This window comes from Ailuropoda melanoleuca, chromosome 13 (assembly GCF_002007445.2).
Source record: "Ailuropoda melanoleuca isolate Jingjing chromosome 13, ASM200744v2, whole genome shotgun sequence".
NCBI lineage: Eukaryota > Metazoa > Chordata > Mammalia > Carnivora > Ursidae > Ailuropoda > Ailuropoda melanoleuca.
Window position 1 is genome coordinate 42,253,428 of NC_048230.1, and position 23,001 is coordinate 42,276,428.

Sequence of the window (23,001 nt, forward strand, 5' to 3'; positions counted from 1 at the left end):
TATTTTTAAAAAGCCACAACACATACCATAGGAATCCATTTACATGAAATGTCCAGAATGGGCCAAACCCCAGAGACAGAGGGCTGACTGGCGGTTGGTAGGGGTGGGGCGGAGGAGGAGGAGGGATGAGAAGGGACCAATAACGGGGGTGTCCTTGTGAGCTGATGGAAAGTTCTGGAACTCGATAAGGTGGTGGTTGCACGGCACTGTGAATACCCTAAATGCTACTAAATGGTTCAGGGTAAATTTCGTCCTGTGTATATCACAATAGAAAAAAAAAAGGTCCGGGTATGAAGCAAACTGTGTGAAACATGGACCTGCCCGCAGTGGGGTCAATGGTGACCTGGATGAGACATCTCCCCCAAGGACCCCCGCTCTCAGCACGGAGCCCAGAGACTTACCTCCACCTCCCCTGCTCCCCCTACTCCCCCTGCTCGGGTGGGTCCCAGGCTGCCCTCTCCCCCCTCAGGTGACAGTCACTGGGGTGGATCACTCCCTTTGTACCAGTCTGTCCAGGCGTGATTCTGACCCCATGAAGTCACCCACAGGGCCCCCAGCCAAAGTGCCCTGTCCTCGCAGGGCAAAACCGTTATTCCTCTCTAATCCAGCTTCCCCCAGACACCGCCCCGCTTGCCCGCTCACCTGCAGGCCCTCTCTGACTCTTCACTCTGGGATGCTGAAGGCCAGTCCCCTCCCAGCCCTCTCCCCACCACCCGGCTCCATTTAGGGTCCTCAGTCTCTCAGGGATGAAAAAGGGAGTTACAACTTCCATTTATTCCTTTGCTGTGATTAAAAACACCTCTGTGTTCAGAGAGCTCACCAAGGTCTGCTGTGGAAAGGACACTTCCATCCAGCAAAATTCAAGACACAAACCCTGGCTTCCACCTGGCTCCTCATCGCAGCACGGTTTCCCCCAGCTGGGGTCCATGGTGGCTCGCTTGGCTCCTGGGGGCTCGGCGCCTCTGGGAGTGTGCAGGTTCCCTGCCCCCTCCCCAAGTGGCCGGTCCAGCTCCCTGGGGGAGGCCGAGGCTCTGAGGGCAGGACCTGGGTCCCACAGGGCAGCCAGCTCCAGCTTCTCTGGGAAGGAGCACCTGCCGGAGAACAGCACGGACCCCCACCGCTGGGCGGGCTGACTCGAGACGCTCTGGAGCTGGGCTTCCCTGCATCCCACCACCCTGTGAAGCAGGTGCCTACAGGCCCGGGTACAGATGGCGACTGGGCAGGTGAGGCCCCTTGTCGCCAATGAGTGGTGAAGACCTCGGTACGTCCGTCCCACCCCTCAGCTGACGTTGGGGTCCCAGACTGATGAATCTGAGATTCTGGGCTTCGTCCAGCTCCCTGACCCAACATAGCTTCCCTCTCCTCCCCCTTAGCTGGAGCACCTGGCCCCGCGTCCCTCCTGCAGCCCCACGAGCCTCTGCCCGGGCCCAGGCCCTCCAGTGGGTCTCCGTCTGGTCCTTCTGCCCAGACACTGAAGGAGATGACTCTCCTATTTTCTAGGGTGCGGCCCGTGACTCACGGGCCTCCTGGTGAAATGGTTTCCTGAGAGGGGAAAACACGGTCACACTGAGCCGTGCCAGGAACTCCTTGCGGTCTGGTCAGGAGTCCATGAAGACTGAGTTCTCTGAGATGCGAACCCATGAGCACGGGCCTCTCCTATCTCATCAGGACTTCAGAGGGCTTGTGGCCCGAGGGGTTGGCCACCTTGTCTGCAGGACCAGATGGTCAACAGTCTGAGGACCGGGTGGGGTTGGTGACGACCGCTCGCCTCCGCCACTGGAATTCTGAGGCAGCCACAGACCACGTCGGCACGGGCGTGGCTATGTGCCCCACGAACTTTACTTAGGAAAACAGCGGATTTGGAGGCCGTGCTGCTGACCCCTGGCCTAGAGAAAGGGGAAAGGGAAGGTATTAACCAGCTTCCTCACTTTCCTTTAAGGCGTCCCCTGGCCCCGGGGGCCGAGGAACCACAGACTCAGAAGCGTCCGTGACCCCCACACCAGCTGGGCCCCCTGTGAACCGGGCAGCTCCCAGCCCCCCTGCAAGAGGAAGAGCAGGTAGATTCTTCCAGCCGAACCACGCAAGGGTGGGGCGTCTCTAAATCACAGCAACCCACGCGCCTTCCAACTACCACAGTAAGAAAAACAACTCTTTCCGACACCCTTGCAGATAGGAACTGGCCAAGTGCCCTCTGTGGGACAGCAAATCAGCAACGACCTCTGGGGTTACAGCTTCAACTCTGACACGCGAGTGCTGCCGTCCCAAGTAGACTGGAGCCTTTTCAAGTAAATTGCAGACGTTGTGCCAGCCTGTGCTCCCTGGGGTAGCTGTGCAAACCAAGTAGCTGATACCGTTCTAGTGAACGCTAGAGCGGCTGCTAGAAAACACAGCGGAGGAACAGCCACTGTCCTACTCAGCTCAGGCTGCTGAACAAAGGGCCACAGGCCGGGCCGCTTAAACAGCAGATTTATTCCTCACGGTTCCAGAGGCTGGACACCCCCAGAGAAGGGGTCTTCTCCTCTGTGATCGCTCACACGGCAGACAGAGAGGGAGGCAGAGAGGGAAAGCTCTGGGGTCTCCTCTTCCAAGAATGCAGACCCCAACGTGGGGCCACCCTGGTGACCAGCTCTACCCCTATCCGCCACCCCCAGACCACCTCCAAGCATGGCCACCGCGGGGCTATGAATTCTGAGGGAACAGTGACGCAGTTGTGGAGAGAAAATGGGTCACAAGAGAACCTTACTCCAAAAGCAAGCAGGAAAAGAGAAGTGGGAACAAGAGCGGACGGGACACGTGGAAAACAAACCCTAGCTGGGAGGTCTGACTCCGGCAGTAGCAGCGACTGCGCAGGCGCTGAGAGCAGGGGTGCGGAGAGACGGGCAAGAGGGACAGGCTGGGGAGGGCTTCCGTGGGAGGGAAATCGAAATTACAGTTTAGATCTTTGGGCCTTTTAATCCCCCCAGATAAGGCACTTCTAACCCTGAAAAGTAGCCAGACCGCATAGCCCAGCACCTGCGCGGTCAGCTGCGAGCAGCCCCTGTGGGACGGGAGGGGGTGCCCCATGGAGAAGGAGCCGGGGGCGCGGGTCAGGCCGAGATTTCAACACCGTTAGGAGCTTGTGTGGAAAGACACCCCCGGTTCTGGCTCCCGGTGAGGAAAAGAACGGGCGTCTGTGAGCTCAGGCCCGCGCCGCTGGCGGTCTCCCTCCAAGGCAGACAGAAATTACTCCCCGGAGGAGCAGAGCGGAGCCAAGGCCATCTACACCTCCGCCCTTGCCAAGTGGAGACACCTTCGGTTTCAGAAGGTGGGTTTTCATTGCTGCGCTATTCACAGTCGTTTGCCCAACACATGCGGCCGGCGGGGGGCGGGGGGGCACCTCTTGTGAGGTCCCGCCCTGGGGGCTGTTGGAAGCGTTTCCCCTGCTCAGCCTGTTTACAGAAGAGCGAGAATGTGCCTGCTCCTGTCAGAGTCCGTCTGTTCTCCTGTCTGCACTCCCTCCACCCAGGAGTCCTGCAGGCTGGTTTTGCCGCACAGACGCACCTGGATGGAGGACCACCCCCCCACCCCCCTACCCCCGAGCCTACACCTGTCCTGGAGGAGCCCGGAAGGCAGCAGTTCGGCTCACTCCCCACACCACGTGTGCTGCCACCGCCCAGGGACCCTTTCCCGGAGCCCTCCCCCTACACCCCTCCACCTGGACAGAGGAAAGCGAGGGAGGGCTGCCGTGCGGGGGGGGGGGCCTGGCAAAGGAACAGGCTCTGCCACGAGGACTGCGAACTCATGAGGACAGAAGCCACGTGTGTTCTGCTCACTCTTGAGTCCCCAGCACCTGGCACATCCTTGGAACAGAGATGACTCAAGAAACACTTGTGAAATGAACGAATGCTTAATTATCAAAAAGAGAAGCGGAAGGCATCACGGGAACATGAAAGTCGATTCAAGCATGTTGGGCTATCCCAGCAAGCCCGGAGTACCAGGCTGGAACATTGGGAGGGGAGGTATGCATGCTGCGTGCAAAATTTGAGGAAGGCCCCAAAAATCAGTGATCAAGATAAACGACATTTTAGTGTAATTTTTTAACAAAATGCAAGAGTGTGCAAACAATTGATGACAATCTTTAAGTGAAGACAGAGTTAGTAACAGTGCTGTGCAAAGTCCTATGGAACCAGGGCCAAAAGGAAGACTCTGGAATACTGACCTTGGCCCCAGCCTCATCCCGGCCTTGTGGGGAAGAGAACCTGGGAGACAGAAAAGAAAAGAAAACCCCACACCTCCTTTAACTCAGCAGACCATAGAGGTAAGGGACCTATTAACCCCAAAAGGCAGTACTGGCTGAAAATAGAGTCCATGAAGAATTTCGATAAACTCAAGAATAGGTTTAGGACGGGAATTAGGGATGCACATTCATCCCGAGAAACAGAACCAATAGGATATGCACAGAGATCACCAGACGGAGACATTTCATGAGGGGCTGGCTCCCTGATGATGGAGGCAGAGAAGCCCCATGGCCTGCCATCCGCCAGCTGGACACCCAGGACAGCTGGGGGTGTGGTTTGGTCCAAACCAAAGGCCTGAGAACCAGTAGCGCCCGCATCCAAAGGCAGGAGACTTAGCCTTCCCTCCCCCATTTTGTTCCCTTGCCCACCCACTGGCTGTGGCCCGAAGACCTGCTCTCCTGGATTCAAATGCTAATCTCTTCAGGAAACACCTTCACAGCCCCGCCCAGAAATAGCTTACCAGCTGCCCAGGCATCCCTGAGCCCTAATGGACACATAAAATCACCCCCGACAGGACACTTGGGCGTATTCGTAAACTTTTGATATCACGGTCATGGACGGTATGGAGGCTTGTCCATCAAATGAGACCCATTTGTGGCACTGGGTGAGCAAGCAGCCTACCCCAGCAGGACGTTTCTTACCTTTACTTACAGCGCAGCACAAGGGAGACTGACCTGATTACCAGAACGACGCAAACCAAGTGGATTCCCTTCCCCTGAACTCCCAGCCCCATTTTCTGAGCGAAATGGCCAGAGAAGTGTGGGGGCTCAGCTTGGTCCCCCTGGAGAGGACTGGGACAGGCCTTGTCCATGGCTACTTGGGAAATGACCACAACATGGCACTCTGTCTCCACACCAGGGTGTAAAGTCACCAAGCAGCCAGGCCCGCGAGTCCATCCCCAGCGGCACAGCGGACCCTCAGGTCCTAGGCATGCTGCCCGCCAGGGTGCTGCAGAATTTGTGGGCACCAGCTTTCCCACCGAGCACGGGGGAGGTGGAGGATATGACATGGTCAACAGCCAGACCATCTATGGCAGCAGAACCCTGACACCGCCCTTGCAGCGACCAGAACAAACGGCCAGGACGTGGTCCATGACCACCAGCTTCCCTCATCTTGCCCTTGCTTTCGAACCAGGACCAACCATAAAGACACAGATATGCCCACTAACCAATCACAAAGGACGTTCTGCTTCCAATTAGTCCACTGCCGGCTTCCCCGCGCCCACGGCCCCCTACTCCACTGTCAGCTCTCCCATCCCTGTGCCAGACGCAGTGGCAGTGGCCGGCTCCCCGCCCGGCGAGCTCTGAGTGAGAAGCTCATGGTTTTCTCATTTGCAGGTCTATTAGCTTGCATGAGCAGACGGGGCGGCCAGGGAGCGGGGCCAACCTCGGACAGGACAGGGACTCACCTACTATGGTTCTGAGAATCCATCTGCTCCCTTCTTCAGTTGAGAGATCTCGGGGGCGGGGGACTTCCATCCTAATGGTTTGGTCTCAGGCTGCCAGGGGAAAACTGGCAGGAGGCTCTCTGGTTCAGCTTCGTGCCGCAGGCGCAGGGAGCCTAGCCTGGGCGCTGGTGCCGTCCCGGACACGCCACCTCTGAGAGGTTGAGCTGGAGCTTCCCCGGGAATGGATGGAACAGTCCTCTGAGGTCCTGGGCTGCTGGGGCTCTGCCCCCGCACCCGGGACGGCCTCCCCCAACTTGCCGAGAGGGATGCAGAGTGCTTCTGAGAGGCGGAGGGGTGGGGGCCCAGATGTGGAGCCCATCGCCAGGGTTTGCAACAACCCTGGCAAAGTCAGCCGCTCAACACCTCACTCTGAAACGGGGGATGACAGCAGCAGCCCCCTCAGAGGAAGGCCGGGAGGGTGAAGAGTGAATATCTGTGAGGCTTCGAACAGTCCTGGGTCGGGAACGGGTCTTACCCATCATCACCACCCGTCTCCACTTTATGTACCGTCAAGTGGAACCATAAGTCACATGTTCTCATGCAACTGTTCTTCACCCCAAACGCTACAAAGGACAATGAAATCTCTATGTCGAGCCTTTTGTGCCCATTCCTTAATTTTGTTCTTTTCTTTCACAGTTGAACACTCAGTCCAGGAGAAGCCATGCCAATGAGCACATTACTGTTGTTAACGCCCCACTAATCACAACAAGACCGGTGACGTCCAGGATTGTCTACACTGTGTTAAGTCTCTGGGACTCACCTGTCTCCTTCTGCACTAGCTCCCGCGGAGTTGACCGGTCTCCTTCCTCCTATTGAGCGTGGTGGGGGTGGGGACTGGCGGCTGAGCATCTGCCTTCACGGTGGTCGTTTGCTCCTCCCCCTGGTCCCTCTGCTGCTTTCTTCCTCCAGGCCTGCCCACACTCCTCCTCCGGCCACGCAGAGACTTCCCAGGCCTCTGATGTCCCCTGCCCCAGACACGTCCCTGCCTGTGTCAACACAGATCTCGATTCTCATTGAGAATCAAAAACAAGCACCTGCTTGTCTGATAATAAGAATGTCCCTGTTAGCGCCTGGGTGGCTCGGTCAGTGAAGTGTCTGACTCTTGATTTCGGCTCAGGTCACGATCTCAGGGTCATGAGATCAAGCCCCGAGTCGGGCTTCATGCTGGGCGTGGAGTCTGCTTGGGATTCTCTCTCTGTCCCTTTGCCCCTCCCCCTCCTTTCTCCCTCTCTAAAACAAACCAACAAACGAAACCAAAATCCACAAATGTACGAACTGATAAGGCCGACCATGCACATCCTTCTATGCATGGTTTACTTCCTTCGTTTTCATCTGGACTCTCCTGTTTCAAACTGCAGTCCCCCCACCGCAGGGGCAAACCCAGCCGGCTCAGCCCCCTCAGCCCCTGCTCTGCTTTGGCATTCCTACGGGACACATCACCCTCTAACACATTGCTTTATTTACTCGTTTATTCTGTTTGTTTATTGCTAGTCTTTCTACATTGAAAGTAAAGTCCCACAGCTGAACAGTGCCTGGTAAGTGCTCGGGAATATTCACAGGACCGATGGGCTAATCGTCTGGCATGCAGGGCCCATGCTCAGTGACAGGCTGAGAGCTGACTGTCCTGGTCCCGCACTGAGCCCAGGACCGGGAGCTGGCGTTCACAAACTCTGCTAACACGCCGACCTTCGCAAGGCATCTGAACGCACGGTCATTTTTCCATTTATTTTCCTTGTACTTTATAAAAGTATTAGTCCTACGATGGTTGGAAATTAAAAGCAAACCAAAACAAACCACGTCCTTCGCCACAGGTAGTTTGGGGAGCACCAAGCTGGCAAAGGACAGAGGGCTAAAGGCCTGGGACCCGGGAAAAGTACATTTCTAAGATACAAGTTGAAATCAAGGAAAATCCAGGATGGGAAGAATGCTGTGTGCAGAGCTGCCGGTCCGGTAAAGCACGTAGCCACAAAGGAGGCTGGAGGCAGGCCCGGGGAATGAAGGAGAGCTGACGCCTGTAACCATCTGGCCCACCTCCCACCCACACGTCCACTTGCCTGGGGGGTTATGGGACAGTCACCACACTGTCCAGCGGGAAGGGAGCAGGGCAGCCACCCAGTCTGCTGGCCATAATCACCCCCTGGCCTTTTTGGATGGGCCATCTGTACCCCACCCACCCCCACGGCTTCATGGTGATGGTTGGCCAACACTGAGTCTTGAACTCGGGGGTTCAGAAAGGGCTGAGCAGCCCTCTTCCAGGGGGGCTGAAATTATAACGTGGGAGGTTGAGCAGCTGTGGGCTTGACCTGCCAGAGGAGGAGAGCGGAGGAGAAGGTGAACAGAGCAGGAGGGAGAATGGAGACAGTCCTGATAGCATTCTGGAATGTCCCAGGGGTCCTGAGACCCATCTGCCCTGTGTGCTTTTGGTCCTACGAAAAAAAAAATCCCAGTCCCTTAGGCTTGAAGAAGCGTGGGTGAGTTTTCTATGGCTTATAGTCTGAAAAGACAGGGCCACTGGAAAGGGACCAACCCCGTGCCCAAGAGTCAAGGCCATACACTCCCATGGGTTTAACAGCTTGGGTTCCTCTCCCTGTCCTGGCTCACTGCTGGCCATGACCTGATGGACGGGGCCTCCTGAGCTCCCAGCCCGAACTCCTACCATGCTGGGTTCAAATGGAGTGTTTAGGGACTGGGTCCAAATCCCTGTTTGTCAAAACCTCATTCCGCAGAGACAGAATTTGTGGAGAAGTCAAGCTTCTTATGGTTACTAACATAATATAATAAAAATTATTATAAAAAAAATCAGGCTTCTGTGTGTGCAGGAGGCAGCCACAGTCCCCAGTGATCCCCTCAAACACTAACCTGGGTGCTGCTGGGAAGGCATTTTGTAGCTGTGATAAAGTCCCCATCCGCCGGCTTTGAGTGGGGAGATTGTGCTGGGACGTCTGGGCAGGCCTCATCCAATCAGCTGAGTGTCTTCAGAGCAGAGCTGAGGTTTTCCTGAAGAAGGAAGAGATGGCACTGGCCAAAGCTGCTGGCCCAGAAGGCCCAGTGTGCCCTTCCCAGCAGCCATTCCTACCACTTCAGACGTGCCTTGCCAGCCCCCACGGCCACATAAGCCCACTACCTGCAACAGATCTCGACACGCACACACACGTGCACGCACACACGTGCACGCGCGCTCCTGGTTCTGTTTCTCTGTTTTGACCCTGATGGACACAGAGTGTGTTAGGAACGAGGGCCAAGTTTTGGTGTGGCCAGAATACCAGAACATCACCCACACCTCAAACTTGCATTTATCCACATGCACCTGCTGACAGAACTCCAGCCCTGAGGAACAAGAAGCCGAACTTCTAGTTCCTCACTTCTTGGCCGCCACGCACGGTCACAGGTTTGTATCTAGAGCGCGTCTCCCGTCAGTCCGTAGCACCTGGCCGCGGAGTCTCTCCCGGGCCCCGCAAACCTGAGGCCGGCAGCTCTGCCGGGACCTCCGTGTGGGCCGTAGATCCTGCAATAGGACACAAGGCCATCTCTCAACAGCCTCCTGAGAAGAGATCCCAAGACACAAGACAATCAGAAAGGGAATCCGTGACTTTTCCCTTCCTTCCAACAGCCCCCCGACATGGGGGAGGAGATGCTACAGACCCAGCCCAGCCTGGCGCCAGGGAACCAGCCTAGCGCAGTGCCCTTGCGAGAGGTGCCCCACTACTTGGTGCCTCGGTTTCCCCATTTATAAGATAAACCGCATACCTCTAAGATCCTGCTACCTCTACTGGCATCCGTGGTTCCAACCATGAGACCCCAAGCTGGGTGTCAAACCACCACTGTCCAGCTGGGGCATCTCACTTGCATTTTCTGAGCCCGATTCCTACTCTGAAATCACTGAACAATATTTAAGAACCTCGATTTTTAAAACGACTTGACGAAGCTTCAAGCCTCACCCGAGAGCACAACTCTCTTCGGCCTGGGTGTGCTGTCCCACTGTGTTTCTCCGCATCTGCGGGCGCCGGCAGCGACCTAGTTTTGCGAGGGCTGGTCTCTGGGGTCCTCTCTCAGTGCTCTGTTCTAGCTCATCTAACGCACCTACCCCGGGTTTGTCTCTCTCGTGCACAAATGCGCAAACGTTTGACTCTGACCTCAGGATCTGGCGCCCTACCTCTGTCTGTGTCAGGGACACGCTGAAGAGCAGAGGTATGTGTTTCCTGCTTCACTGTCCATCAGAAGGCTTTTAAAGCTGCTGAAGGCCAGAAGGGCTCTTCCACATGGAAGTCGGATGCCTGCCTGCCTGCCAAGAGAGGCAGCTTTGGGAAACACATGGTATGCTCCCAGGACCCACGTCACCTTGTACTTGGTCTGCCTACTGGGGGAGGGTGGAGGGTGCCTGACGCTCTTGTCTTCACCCCGACATCTTCCGGGAAGCAATTTACGGAAACACCACCTCAAGAACTCGGTAATTCGAGTTACGTGAAGGGATATCACAGTGGGCGCAGCTGTCCATTTGCTTTGAATGTGCTCAGCTTTTTCACAGAAACCACGAAACGCAGAGGAAATCTCCAACTTCCTGCACCTAAGCGACTACACTCAGGGTAGGGATACCCGCCAGCCACGTGCGCTCTCCACAGGGAGCTCGCGGGCCTTTCCACCCGGAAGAGGCGGTCAGTGATGAAAAGCAGGTGCCCTGGGTCCTCTTGGACATCAAAACAAGGATAAAGCGGACAGGAGAACAGGATTTGAGTTTAGACAGTGCTGGAATTCGTCGCGGGACCCAGAGACTTTTCCAGATTTGAGTGTGTGTGTGTGAGTTGTTTTCACGGACTGGAGAGCACAGGTGTTGGTGAAACCACAGAGGAGAGAACAATGCAAACAGCAGACGGGCTGGGCCTTCAGGACGAAAGTGGGTTCTTTTCTACCCAGAACGCGGCCACGCTTTATGCTAAGGAATCGGGAACCTCGAGTCCATAGACGCGGGATCTCTGCCGTCGGGCTTTGCCTGGGCTGGTCTTTCACGAGGACTCTGCTTTGAGAGTAGCTCCTGCAAGTCTCCCCAAGTCCCCACTTCACTGTGGAGGGAAGTGATTTGGGGACAGTGAAGCAGGAAACACATACCTCTGCTCTTCTGCAACAGGGGCGGAAGGGGACCGGGCAGGACAACAGGGTCGTAGGGTGCCTCCTCACCGAGCACGGAACAGGAACGGAGGGAAGAAAAAGGCTCGGGGACAAGAAGCTTCCCAACGACACCCTGTCTCTCCTTTAGCTTTCAGAACACGTGCCCTCGAGGGTATGCAGACGCCTGTGCTCCCGGGGAGGACAGAAACTGTGGGAAAGAAAAGCACACGCACATTCCACAAGGCACGTGGTCCCGGCAGCGACTCCGGCAATGTCTCCGTGGTCTGGCAGAGACATTGAGCCACTTGCTTTCCCTCCTGCGTCAGCACCTTCCCTCCCGTGTCAGCGCCATCCAGAGATGGTCAAGGGTGACAAGGCGCAGCAGCGGGAACTGTGTGTGTATGTCGGGGCGTGTTGTAAAGAAGTACGCCCCCCATTTGCCCTGAGATTATCCTCCCTGAAGTCTGGGGAGCCCTGGGCTTTGGCAGAGGCATCTCCTCCCCAAACTGGCTGAGACTCAGAAGCTGCAGGTGTGTCCGCACTGGGGTGAAGAACAGCGTGGCAGGTGGCTTCACTGGCCGAGCCAGCTCCCACCACCCCCGTCCTCTGCTGAGGTGGGACTGGGATTCCTCAGGTTCCTGTGGACCCAGACAGGCCACAGAAGTGACCGGAGGATTAGCTAGCTACACCACTCGGCCACCGAAGGCTTGTCCAGGAGAAGGGGGGGCGGGGCAGCGTGTCTGTCTCACACATCTAGAGGTATGGACGGATCCCCGAACTGGAAGGCTAGTGAGGGATGGTACCCGAAGACCATGAGACGTGGCCAGATGTCACCATGCAACATCAGACTCGGACGAGGAGCCTTCACCGCCCCCATCCGCAGCCGACCACCGACACAGACGTCTCCAGGCGATACCCGACCGGCCGGCTCCCCAGGTGGGCTGCAGAGGTGCATGTTGGGACAGAGAGCTGCCACAGCCTCCCCCTGCCGCCGGCTGCTGGGGTTTGGAGAGGAGCATGGGCCAGATGCAGGCTGCGGTGCTCACACCTGAAGGGGCCAGGTGTTTACCAGAGAGAGACGAAGCTTTAAACCAGGCGGTGGTAGAGAAAAATGCCCAAGGGAACTGTTTGCCGGGTTGAGCTGAGTTAAATTTAGTTTTCTCGTTGCCAAGCAGGAATGGGCCTGTCAGCAGGGCTGCAAATAGAAGTGCACGTTTGCGCACAGCGTGCTAGTAACAGTCAATTCACACTTACTCCGAGACGAAAAGATGCTGAATACATGAGCCCAGCTACCGGGATAAAGACAGAACAAGGAGTTAATAAAGGTGCAAGCACGAATCCATCGTTCTTCCCACCCCCAGGGAAACCCACTGCAGACCAGACAATCAGGCAGAGAGCCGCTGTTTGAAAGGATCAGGACAAGCCACACCTGGCAAGATGAACCCACACAGGGCAGGAGACCGTCGCCAGTGCCACAGGTAGGGATTAAACGCTACAGTTCTTCACGTACCATTTCATGCCAAGCATCCGAAATTCTAGAACAACGCTTCTCAAAACATGGCCTCCTGACCGTGCTATGTGCGTGTGGCAAAGGAGGAAGCACATGGCGGGCAGGAGGCCCACGGTGGTCCACAAACCCGCGTGTCCCACACCTGGAGCTTCCACGGCGGTGGGTGGCAGAGAAGTTCCCACGTTCCCAGCAAGTTACGTAACCACCCTGGTCCTTCTCTGTAATTCCTCACTTGGTCGTCCACCCCATTCACTGCCTTGTGTGAGGCTGTTCTCATCACGACACCTGACACCAGAGGGGCTCAGGGCATGTCGACTGTGCAGTGTGGCCCCAGCCTGACCCCCAGCGTCCCCTACCCACACATGTCCCCACCCTCACCTTCCCACCCACCTGCTTGTTCTGGCCACAAGAATGCAAAGAGTCTCAAGGTTCCAGGTCCTCATTTCCAGAGAGTGAATGTGTCTCGTTGGCTATGACTTGCCCCTTGGCTCTCTCCTGTGATGTCCTGTTTCAGCTCCTGTGTTCTGGTACAATAGATCCTCTTTCTGATCCACGATGGCCAACACACGATGATTTTATAACGCATAATTCAGAAAGGACTATTCTCTCCCGAATTCTTAAAAGTTACATTCTTTTTTTTAAAAGATTTTATTTATTTATTTGAGAGCGTGAGTGAGCACACAGGGGGAGAGGGAAAGGGAGAAGCAGACTCCCCACTGAGCAGGAAGCCCTACTCTGGGCTGGATCCCAGGACCCTGAGATCACCACCCGAGCCAAAGGCACACACTTAATTGACTGAGCCAACCAGGTGTCCCTGGAGTCCCTGCTTTCTAAATGTATCCGGATCTTCCCTCCTTCTGACCCGAATGTTCCGTGTGTTAGAAATTTTGAGCCACTACATGATACGGTGAACCCTGTGGTCTAAAGTGGAGGGACCATCATCATATCTGACGCCCGAGGAGTGGTGTCAGAGGTGAGCTCAGGCAAGAGAGGCTGAGAGCTCTGGCCCCAGTGCCAGGGACCCAGAAGTCGCCCGTGGGGGGCACTGGGAGAGCTCTACAGGCCGAGCGGGAAGAGCAGCCCTCACCACAGCAGCCTCCCACCAGAACCACCACAGATACATATGAGCAGGGCTGTGCTCCCAAACAGCATTCCAAGGGATGCCCGTCTGTCATGGGCCCTTGATCAACGTATGACTCTGAAAAGTGTTCTTTGTCCGAATACCTTTGAACTTTCAGTCCCACCCCTCACCTCCAGGAGGGGTGAGGGGCTAGAGGTTTAATCAAGCATGCTGATGTAATGAAGCCTCCGTAAAACCCCAAAAGGACAGGGTTCAGAGAGCTTCCAGGCTGGTGGCAGGTGCAGGGACAGGGAGAGTGGCATACCTGGGGAGAGCGTGGACACTCTGCATCCTTTCCCCACACCACGCCTTAAGTTTCTCTCCATCTGGCCCTTGACCTGCATCCCTTATCATAGCCTTTAATAAAACAGTAAATGTGAGTAAGTGTTTCCCTGAGTTCTATAAGCCGCTCTAGCAAAGTCATCAAATCTTAGGAGGGGGTCATTGGAACCCCCAATCTGTAGCCAATCTGCAGGCTGTCAGCTGTGCTTGCGACTGGCATCTGAAGTGGGGGGTGGGGGACAGTCTTGTAGGACCGGACCCTTAACCTGTGGAATCTGATGCTATCTTTGGGTAGATAACGTCAGAACTGGGTTGAATTAAATTGAATTGCTGCTATGGGAGAACTGCTTAGTGTTGTATGTGTGGGAACACCCCCTCATTGGAATTGGATCCATGGAACATTGAAAGATCAGGGCACTCTTGAATTAGGAATCCCATCCACTGAAAGATCTGGGAATAGAAAAATTTAAGAGAAACTCTGTACAAAGTTACCCTAAGAGGAAAACAAAATCTAAAACAAAGCATTGCTGTTGATGGAAATTCTCTCCCCCAAAACAACCATGAGGCAGAAGAAAGCTGTAAGTTAGCCCTCCAGACTAAATTAATACCCTCGAACACCTGGAGATATATGAAAAAGAAATGGCTATAATCAGAAATCTAAAACCTAAGAACGGAAAAAAACAAATGAAATATAGAAAAATATTTAAATATTGGGAGATGGGTAAAGGTGTACGGGAATTCTCTGTACTGTTCTTGCAACTTTTCTCCAAGTTTGGAAATGTCTGGAAATGAAAAGTTTCAAGAGCGCTGGGGATATTTTCATGGCTGTCTCAGTGGGCTGAGCAGTGATGGAGCTGCAAAGAGAGGGCAGTCAGGTGGGACCATGGAACATAAGTCGTCGGAGGCCTAGTGCAGGGTGACAATGGGAACTGGAGCCTTGAATGTGGTGCTCACTCTGGGGAGTTAGAGAAGGCCGATGCTGGAATCACAGTCTATGGCCTCAGGGTTTGGCCGCTCTGGGGAAGACTGGCATCAACCAGAGAAATGGACGCAGAGCCTGTCTACACCGTGTGCTGACTGGAGCCCCCTGGCCACTTAGCTCACCCCAGTGTCCTGACGATGCAAATGTCTGCTGCCAAGGAGCGTCGTGGGCTTACTTAACCTCAAGAAATAATATAGTTATTGTAATAGTAGGAAGTCCATAGACAACAATCACGGTTTCTTATAAGAAATGACAAACGCAAGGCCTACACGTAGCATAGTGATATCCATGTGGTATTTACCCAACAAAGGCTGCGGGATTACGATCATGATGGTATTAGCATGGGAGCTGACTTTTACAGTCCCTCTGCAACCAGAGAGGAAGCTGCCCAGCCTTCAGTTTGTTTAGACAGTGTGCAAAGATGATGCAATCGCACCTGGATCCACCAGGTGTTTAAGGGAGAATTTGCAGCTGCCTAGAGCCAAGCGTAGGGAAGGGAGTTCAGTGGGGGGGGGGGGGGGCGCCCCCAGAAACAGGCTCCTTGTTCTCCTTCCTCTGCTTCTTCCCCCTCCTACGACTTCGGAGCGCCTCCCCTGACAAGTCTGATCCCCTTTAAGAGTCAGAGCAGCTATTGTGATGTGTTGACACATCTGAATCATGTTCTCCTGGCTTACAGAAAACAGGTGCTGATAAACTATTCACATGATCCCATCTGGCAGGCAGCAACCTGCGGTTTGTTGTCATGCATTCACATATTCAACAGACGTGCTCCGAGAGCTCTTCCTGTGTCAGGCACTGTCTAGGAGCTGGGAACCCAGAGATGACCTGGAGAGACAGAATGCCCGTGTCACAGAGCTGGTAATCTGCTGTGATGGCTCAATGACCATATCACCATATCCCTCATGAATGCAGATGCAAACAATCCTTAACAAAATATTAACAAATTGACAGGGCGCCTGGGGGGCTCAGTCGGTGAAGCACCTGCCTTAGGCTCAGGTCATGATCTCAGGTCCTGGGATGGAACCCCACATCAGGCTCCGTGCTCAGTGGGGAGTCTGCTTCTCACTCTCCCTCTGCCCCCCCCCCCCGCCACTGCTCATGCTCTCTCTCTAATAAAAAATAAAAGCTTAAAATATTAACAAATTGAATATATTTTTAAAAACCCATGACCAGGGCACCTGCATAGTTCAGTAGGTTAAGCGTCTGCCTTTGGTTCCAGGGTTCTGGGATCCAGCCCCATATTGGGCTCCCTGCTCAGCGGGGAGTCTGTTTCTCCCTCTCCCTCTGTGGCTCCCCCTGCTTGCACTCTCTTTCTCTGTCAAATAAATAAATAAATAAATAAATAAATACATAAAATCTTAAAAAAAAAAATGACCAAGTGGGTTTTACCCAGGGCCGCAAAGTTGATTTACCACTAGAAATGTTATTCATTTATATGGACTCACCATACCAATTTACTAAAAGAGAAAAGTCACATGGACAACTGTATCTGTGTCAAAAAGCCATTTGACAAAACACAACACTCGTACATGATTAAAACTCTCGGCAAACTAGGAAAATATATAAATACCTCCAACCTGACAAAGGGCATCTCTGAAGACAGACTGCACAGCTACCCTCCCACCTGAGGATGAAAAACAGAACGCTCTTCTCCTAAGATCAAGAACAGGACAGAGGTGCTCACCTTAGCTCTTACCTCATACCACACATAAAAATTAACTTGAAAGGGATCAGACCTAACTGTAAGAGTTAAACCTTGTCTGGGATGGGGCCTGGTCACCAGGGACACCAAGCCGTGACCCGCGGTTTGGGACCTTCGGCCCCCTCCCGCCCTCCGGGGAGAGGACAGGGGCTGGAAGGGGATCAACGATCAATCGTGCCTACGTGAGGAAGCCTCCATAAAACCCCAGAAGTACGGGGTTCAGGGAGCGTCCAAGTTAGCACCTACATCCATGTGTGCTGGGAGGGTGACACAGCCCAACTCCGCGATGATGGAAGTCCCTGTACTAGAGACGCCCCTGGAGCTCGCCCTACGTCTCTCTCCCGCTAGCTCTTCATCTCTGACCTTTAGCATATCCTCTAATAAACCGGCAAGCCTAAGTGTTGCCCTGAGTTCTGTGAGCCCCTCTAGCAGATAACTCGAACCCGGGGAGGGGATCATGGGAAACTCCAGCATGCAGCCAAGACAGAAGCTGCGGGTTAGCTGGGGATGCCCCACTTGCCTCTGAAGTGTGGGGCAGTCTCGGGGGACGGAGCTCTCGCCCCGTGGGATCTGACGCTGCATCCAGGTAGACAGTGTCAGGACGGCGTTACTGTAGGACACCCAGCTGGTGACACGGGGGGATTGCCTGGTGTGTGTACAGGGAACCTGGACGTGTCAGAGGGAAGTGTTCCATGGGAAGGTAAAGGAGAGACACACTGGAGGTGGAAAACGGACTTTTTCTAACACACTATTTATAGGATATTCTCCTGTCTGTGGACATTTCCAGTCCTGACCCTTGAGTCACGAGCTAAAGGTGAAGTCATCAGCACCAGAAGTTTAACCAGTTTAACACAACACATGTACCAACTAATACGGACACTTGCACGGAGGCACACCCCCGCTTGCCCAGGATCTGCACTTACCCACGAACGCACGAAGGCTGTTTATCTGCGGTTTGGGCTCCGCTCCCCGGAAACTGACTGTTTGCCTCTGAGAAATAGCGCGTGACGTGCACTAACTGCTCACTTCTGTTTCAACCCAGGGTCAACAAGAAGTCACCCAGCCTCCTCGGCACACCACTCTAACTGCGGTTTCCAGAGGCTCTCCGGGGCACCTGAGTTTCATCGAGGTGCCTCCTCCAGTCTCCAGGGACACCCCGTGGGGCCTGCACAGCGCCCAGTTTGGGGTGCACCTCAAGGCAGGCCGGGGTGCCATCATCAAGGATGCTCGGCCTGTGCTAAGGACGGACCACCGGAGCCCATCCTTTTCCTGCACCGACACCGCTCCGAAGGTGGCCTGCAAAGCTCAGAAACTTCGCGTCCACGTCCCGGGGGCACAGCACTACCCTATAATGCTACCAGCTGTGAATGGGCAAGTGCCTTCCAGGTGTGAGTGGACTTGGCTGACACGAGGCCATGGCATCATACAGTTGCCGGGGAGAGGGAATGCCATCTTGGAAGCTCTGAAGAACACTCCAGGTTAATCCAGCAGATGCAAGAAGGTACGGGCCCAGCTCTTCTCTTACACATTTATCAGGACTCATTTCGGTGATGCCTCTTCTCAGGGTCGCTTCTGAGGTCTTCCTGCCCACTGTACTGGCCAGGGTTCTCCCAAGAAACAAGCAGGAGGCCCCAGGGAGCTTGCTTCCTCCCACCCCCTGTGCGTCCCCCTTCCTGTGAGGACACAGTGAGAAGGCAGGAGGGCCTCACCCCGAACTGGACTTCCCGGCCCTCAGAACTGTGAGGAACACGCTTCTGCGGTTGAAGCTGCCCCGTGTGCGGTGATTGTTGCACTGGTCCAAGCAGACGAGGATCCCACAGGGACCAGACCCAGACTGAGCAGGCGAACTTGACGTGGCCTGAAATGCAGAGCTTCCTAGGCTCCCGTCACAGAAGGCCCCCAGGAGTCACTTGTGGGCAGGTTGAGCCCGGGCTACTCAACCCGGAGCCTGCAGAGGGGCTCGGGACCGTGGGACTCCGCCGACTTCGCACTGAGGGCTTTCCGTGTAATTTTCCGGGGAGATGATCTGTAGCTTGCGTCAGCTTCGAGAGGGGCCTGGCTCACCGATGATTAGAACAGCTTTCCTGGAGGCTCTTGGGCGATGCAGACACACAAGCTTCTGCCAGACACGGACCTCCCTCTGCCCCCTGTGAGGAAATTACAGCCATGACAGCATCAAGGTCAGCGTTCTCAGCGGGGAGCGGTATCTCTGTCCCATTCAGGAAACACGAGGTTCCAGCCTGATCCCCAGGCAATAAGGAGATGAGAAGTCTGCAGACAGGTGCTCTGTCATGCCTCCAGCACAGACTAGCTCAGGCAGCGAAGAGAAAGGAGGCGGTTCTGACGGAGCTGGCGGCACCAACCCCCAAACGTGTCCCGTGATGCTCTTAGGTCTGTGTGTCTGATGAAAGCAGGGCTCCACTCCTGTGGCCCCATCGACACAGGGCGGCCTTGTTTCGTTTCCAACGGCCCCGCCTGCAGACAGCCGGCGAGCCCGGCGGAGGCACGCGGGTCTTGGGTACGTGTCCCACTGGCCCTGCCAAGCACAGCAGCAGCCAGCCCCTCCAGTGAGGTGAGGACACAAGCCGCAGGGGGATGCTGCCCCCGCAGCAGCAGATGCAACTGAAGGAGACGCTCCCCAGGGATCCCGGGGCCACCAGCCCTGCGCCACTGCCCTGTCATGGGCAGAATCATATCATATCATCATTTTCATGACAGTGAGGAAGCTGTCACCCTAGCTGCACAGCGTCCATTCTAGAGAAGCCATTCTCCTGGCAGGTGGCCATCGGTTTTCAGAGCGTCCTCGCCCCAACCACACGGTTTCCTTCAAAATCTAGGAAGGCAGAGGGGACAGAATTTGACATCGCGACGATTGCTCTCAGGGTGATTTGGGAGAGGATTGTTCTGCCCTGTCAGATCATCTCAGGAAGCAGAACCCACAACGGGAAGAGCCGGACGGTCAGGTCTAAGTTCCCAGGCTCCCCCCCTTGTCCTCATGAGAGGCTGACGAGTTCCTACAGACCGCCAATCCCACGTCTTGCCCCCAGACATCGTCCGGGACCCCTCCAATGCCATGTACTCCACAGTACGCTGTTCCACTCCTCTTTAAAAGAATCACAAAGATCACACAACTCCTAAAAACGCAAAAGCTAGTGTGTAGTAGGCTCAGTATCGGATCATCTTGGCAGTTTTCTGAAATTTTTGTCCCTATTTTATTCGTAAATTTCCTCTTTAAAATAAAGATGAACAAGTTGATAAATTCAGATTATATTATGGTAATAATAAAATGGGATAAAGGGGGCGCACCTGGGTGGCTCAGTAGGTAAAGCGTCCGACTCTTGATTTCGGCTCAGGTCACAATCTCAGGGTCATGAGATCGAGCTCCATGTTGGGCTCTGTGCTGGGCGTGGAGCCTGCTTAAGAGGCTCTGTCTCCCTCTCCCTCTGCCTTCCCCCCACTCCCTGGTGCTCGCATTCTCTTTCACAAAAAAAAAAAAAATGGATAAAGGACCAAAAATGTGATTAAAAGGGAAAGTACAGGCTACAGACTGTATGATTCCAACTGGGTGCAGTTCTGGGAAAGGCAGAGCTATGGGGACAACAGGAAGTCAGTGGCTGCAGGGGGTCAGCAGGGAGGGAAGGAGAAACAGAGGCAGCAAGAGGGACGTTCGGGGCTGTGAAACTCTTTTGTGAGACACTGTAATGATGGATCCATGTGATCCCATCTGTCTAGACGCACAGAGTGTACGACACCAAGTGGCCCGGAACGCACACTGCTGTATCAGTGTGGACGCATCACCTGCGACACAGGGACCCTCTGGCAGGGACACTGACAGCAGAGGAGGCTGTGCAGATGTGGGGGCAGGAGGCAAATGGGAAATCTCTGTACCTCCCCCTCGATATTACTGTAATCCCAAACTGCTCTAAAAAATGAAATCTACTCATAAAAATATCAGTACAAAGCAGGGCAAGTATAAATCAGGATTCTCAGAAGTCGTGCCTCTGACTGAGCTTCCTGGCAGCCATGATGAAGAGCGAAACAGAAGACAGCTCCCAGAGACCGCGGGTTGGCTTCACTCAGGCCCTCCCCTGAATCCCACAAAACAGAAGCAAGTGTGGCCAAGGTCCTGGCAGCTTTTCAGAGAGAGACCAGCAGAACACTCCAGGCCCAGTGGCCTCAGCCAGGGGGTTATCAGGGAGTGGACTGGGTGCTGGAATCGGGATGTTTTCACTGTACTGGAAGGGTGTTGGGTCCTGTCTTGTGCTCTCTGGCCCATGCCCCCTGTCCTGCAGGCCAGGGCCCTTGGAGATAAAGGCCTAGGGGATGGACAGCCCTGGGTAAGACCAGCCAGTGATGGAGAAGCCCCGTTCAGGCAGGGCTCTAAGTTCCCCCGGCTCTCTGAGCCTGCAAGTCTGTGTGTGGGACCGAGCACCTTCTCCTTCCCTGCACTGGTGCATCAGCATGGAGAAAGGCTCCCACGGACTCTGCCTGGGATGAGACAAACCACTGCAAAATTAAAACTCAGTGTGATTTTTTAAAACTCGGTAAGCTGTACAACAAAGAGTATTCCTTTCCAACAGAAAAGAAAGTCAGTGTAGTGGGAATGGTGACGGGGAGTCCGGGGTGCTGGCAGGGAGCGTGGGGTGAGGATCAAGAAGCCCCCCGGGAGTGGGATGCCTGGGCCAGATCGCAGGGAACAGGCAGGTGGGAGGGCTCCCATGTGGAAAGAAGGGGGCCTGAGGGGCGGTCAGGCGGAGACACATGGCCCCCCGACAAGCACTGCAGGAATCCAGTGAGGAAGGTGAGGAAGGGCTGGGCTGTGAACAAGTAACCGGAATCGATGGAAAAGGGCAGTGCTGGCCGAGAGCACGGGAAGGAACGCTGGTTTCTCCGAGATGCCTCTTGCAGAGAGCCATCGCACACAGGTTTCCGAAATGCTACATGCTCCGGATAGCTGCAGAAATCAGGAAGGCCTGCAGAAGAAACACCGTCAGTCAAGCGACCCAAACCAGCAAGCAGCAAGGATGGGAACTGGCTGCTGTTTCAGGGAAAGGCCCGCCGGCGCGGGGACAGGCCCGGGCTCGTCCGTCTGTGTTTCAGGGCGTCTTCCCTGCCTTCGAGGGCTAGCTCACTGCGACGACCCCTCCTCGGCACTCCGCAGGCTCATCTGGAGACAGAGGTTCTGAAATTCCACCAGCGGAATCTTAGCTCCAAGCTGGAGGTTTGTTGCTCGTTTCTTCTTCACACACGGGGCGACGAGGAAGCTGCCGTTCGCTGCGCCCTCCTTAACAGAAGACAGACCCTCTTCCCCGCTCCCAGTTTATACCCTTGCTGGCCCCGCAGGGAGCGGTGGGACCGCGCTCCGAGATCCCCGCCCCCCCATCCCAGGAGGAAAGGAGGCCACAGGCAGCAGGGGTGCTTTGGGAAGATCTGGAGTTTATTTGCTGCAGTTCCTTGGCGCTAGTTTACAATGCAAAAAAAACCAAACGAACAAAAAACAATTGGAATAATAATTATAATTTTTTTTAAAACCCTGCCAACAACTTTCAGTCATTTCTTTATATTTTATATTTTGACAAAACTTTTTTTAAACAAATACAAAATAATCTAAAAGGAGAAAAACTATACATGGATTATTTACACCTCTGATAAATAGACTAATACTGCTCCAGGCGCCTCTCCGCGTAGGGTCTGTGAGAGCCAGTGCAGGGCCGCGGCAGCGGGGCCCGGCGGGCCCAGATCTCCTCCTGTCACCTTACGAGCTCCGGCAGGAACACGCCTGAAGCCACTCGAGGGAGGACCTGTATGAAGGGGACCCTAGAAGTCCCCCCGCCAGCACCCCCAATCACGCCCTTTCACAAAAGCCATTTCCAGAGACGCCCGCCTGCCCTAACGGAGTCGGAGGAGCCGGGGCCGCCGCCCGAGAAGACCGGCAGCTCTTGGCCTTCTTCCGTGAGGCAGCGCGCGCACTGCCCGGTCCCGGGCGACATGCGGGCGCCGGGATGGCCCGCCGGCCCCTGCTCGCCCCGGCCTGGACGAGTGGCGGGAGCGGCCCCGAGAGTCCCTGAGAGAACGGCAGGAGGACGCTGCGTTTCGTGGCTCCGTTCACACCGTGAGTTAGGAGGGGCGAGGCCAGCCCGCACGCAGGCCCTCCGGGAGGGAAGGACGGGGGGCCGGCCTTGACCCCCCGTGCTCCGCCTGCCCCTGCCGGGCAGAGGAAGGCCCCCCTCCCGGCTAGTGCCCCGCCCCCAGTGGGCGACAGTAGTCCAGGTCGGGGCCAGAGTTGAGGCAGAAAAAGCTGAAGACCTAAGGTGATCAGGTAAGACCTGCTCCTTCCTCTAAAACGAGGACCGCAGCTCGGCGGAGGCGGAGGAAGAACCACGGAGAAACAGGCCGTCCCGAACCTCAGCTGGGACCGCCCGCCTCACAGTTTTGGTTACTGGGTATCTAGCTCAAGGGAAAATGCCGACTTTGCACTTTAAAGCCCGACAAGAAGGAGCTCTGAAAGAGGAAAAACAGTGAGAGTCCAGCGGTTCTCTTCTCCCCTCGGCGCCCCCAGCACTTGGACCGGAGAAGCT

General features: G+C 55.2%; 1 protein-coding gene across 1 annotated transcript in view; it reads right to left on the reverse strand.

The window, feature by feature from the left end:
• The window catches only part of DNAH17 (dynein axonemal heavy chain 17), a 123,522-nt gene extending 103,682 nt beyond the window's left edge, over positions 1 to 19,840 (reverse strand). The window contains exons 1-4 of the mRNA XM_034641543.1: positions 17,347 to 19,840; positions 8,584 to 8,721; positions 5,686 to 6,710; positions 4,199 to 4,238 (exon numbers count right to left, since the gene is read on the reverse strand). The gene's annotated coding sequence lies outside the window, so the exon portion shown is untranslated. The remainder of the gene's footprint in view (positions 1 to 4,198; positions 4,239 to 5,685; positions 6,711 to 8,583; positions 8,722 to 17,346) is intronic.
• Positions 19,841 to 23,001: the final 3,161 nt, after the last annotated feature.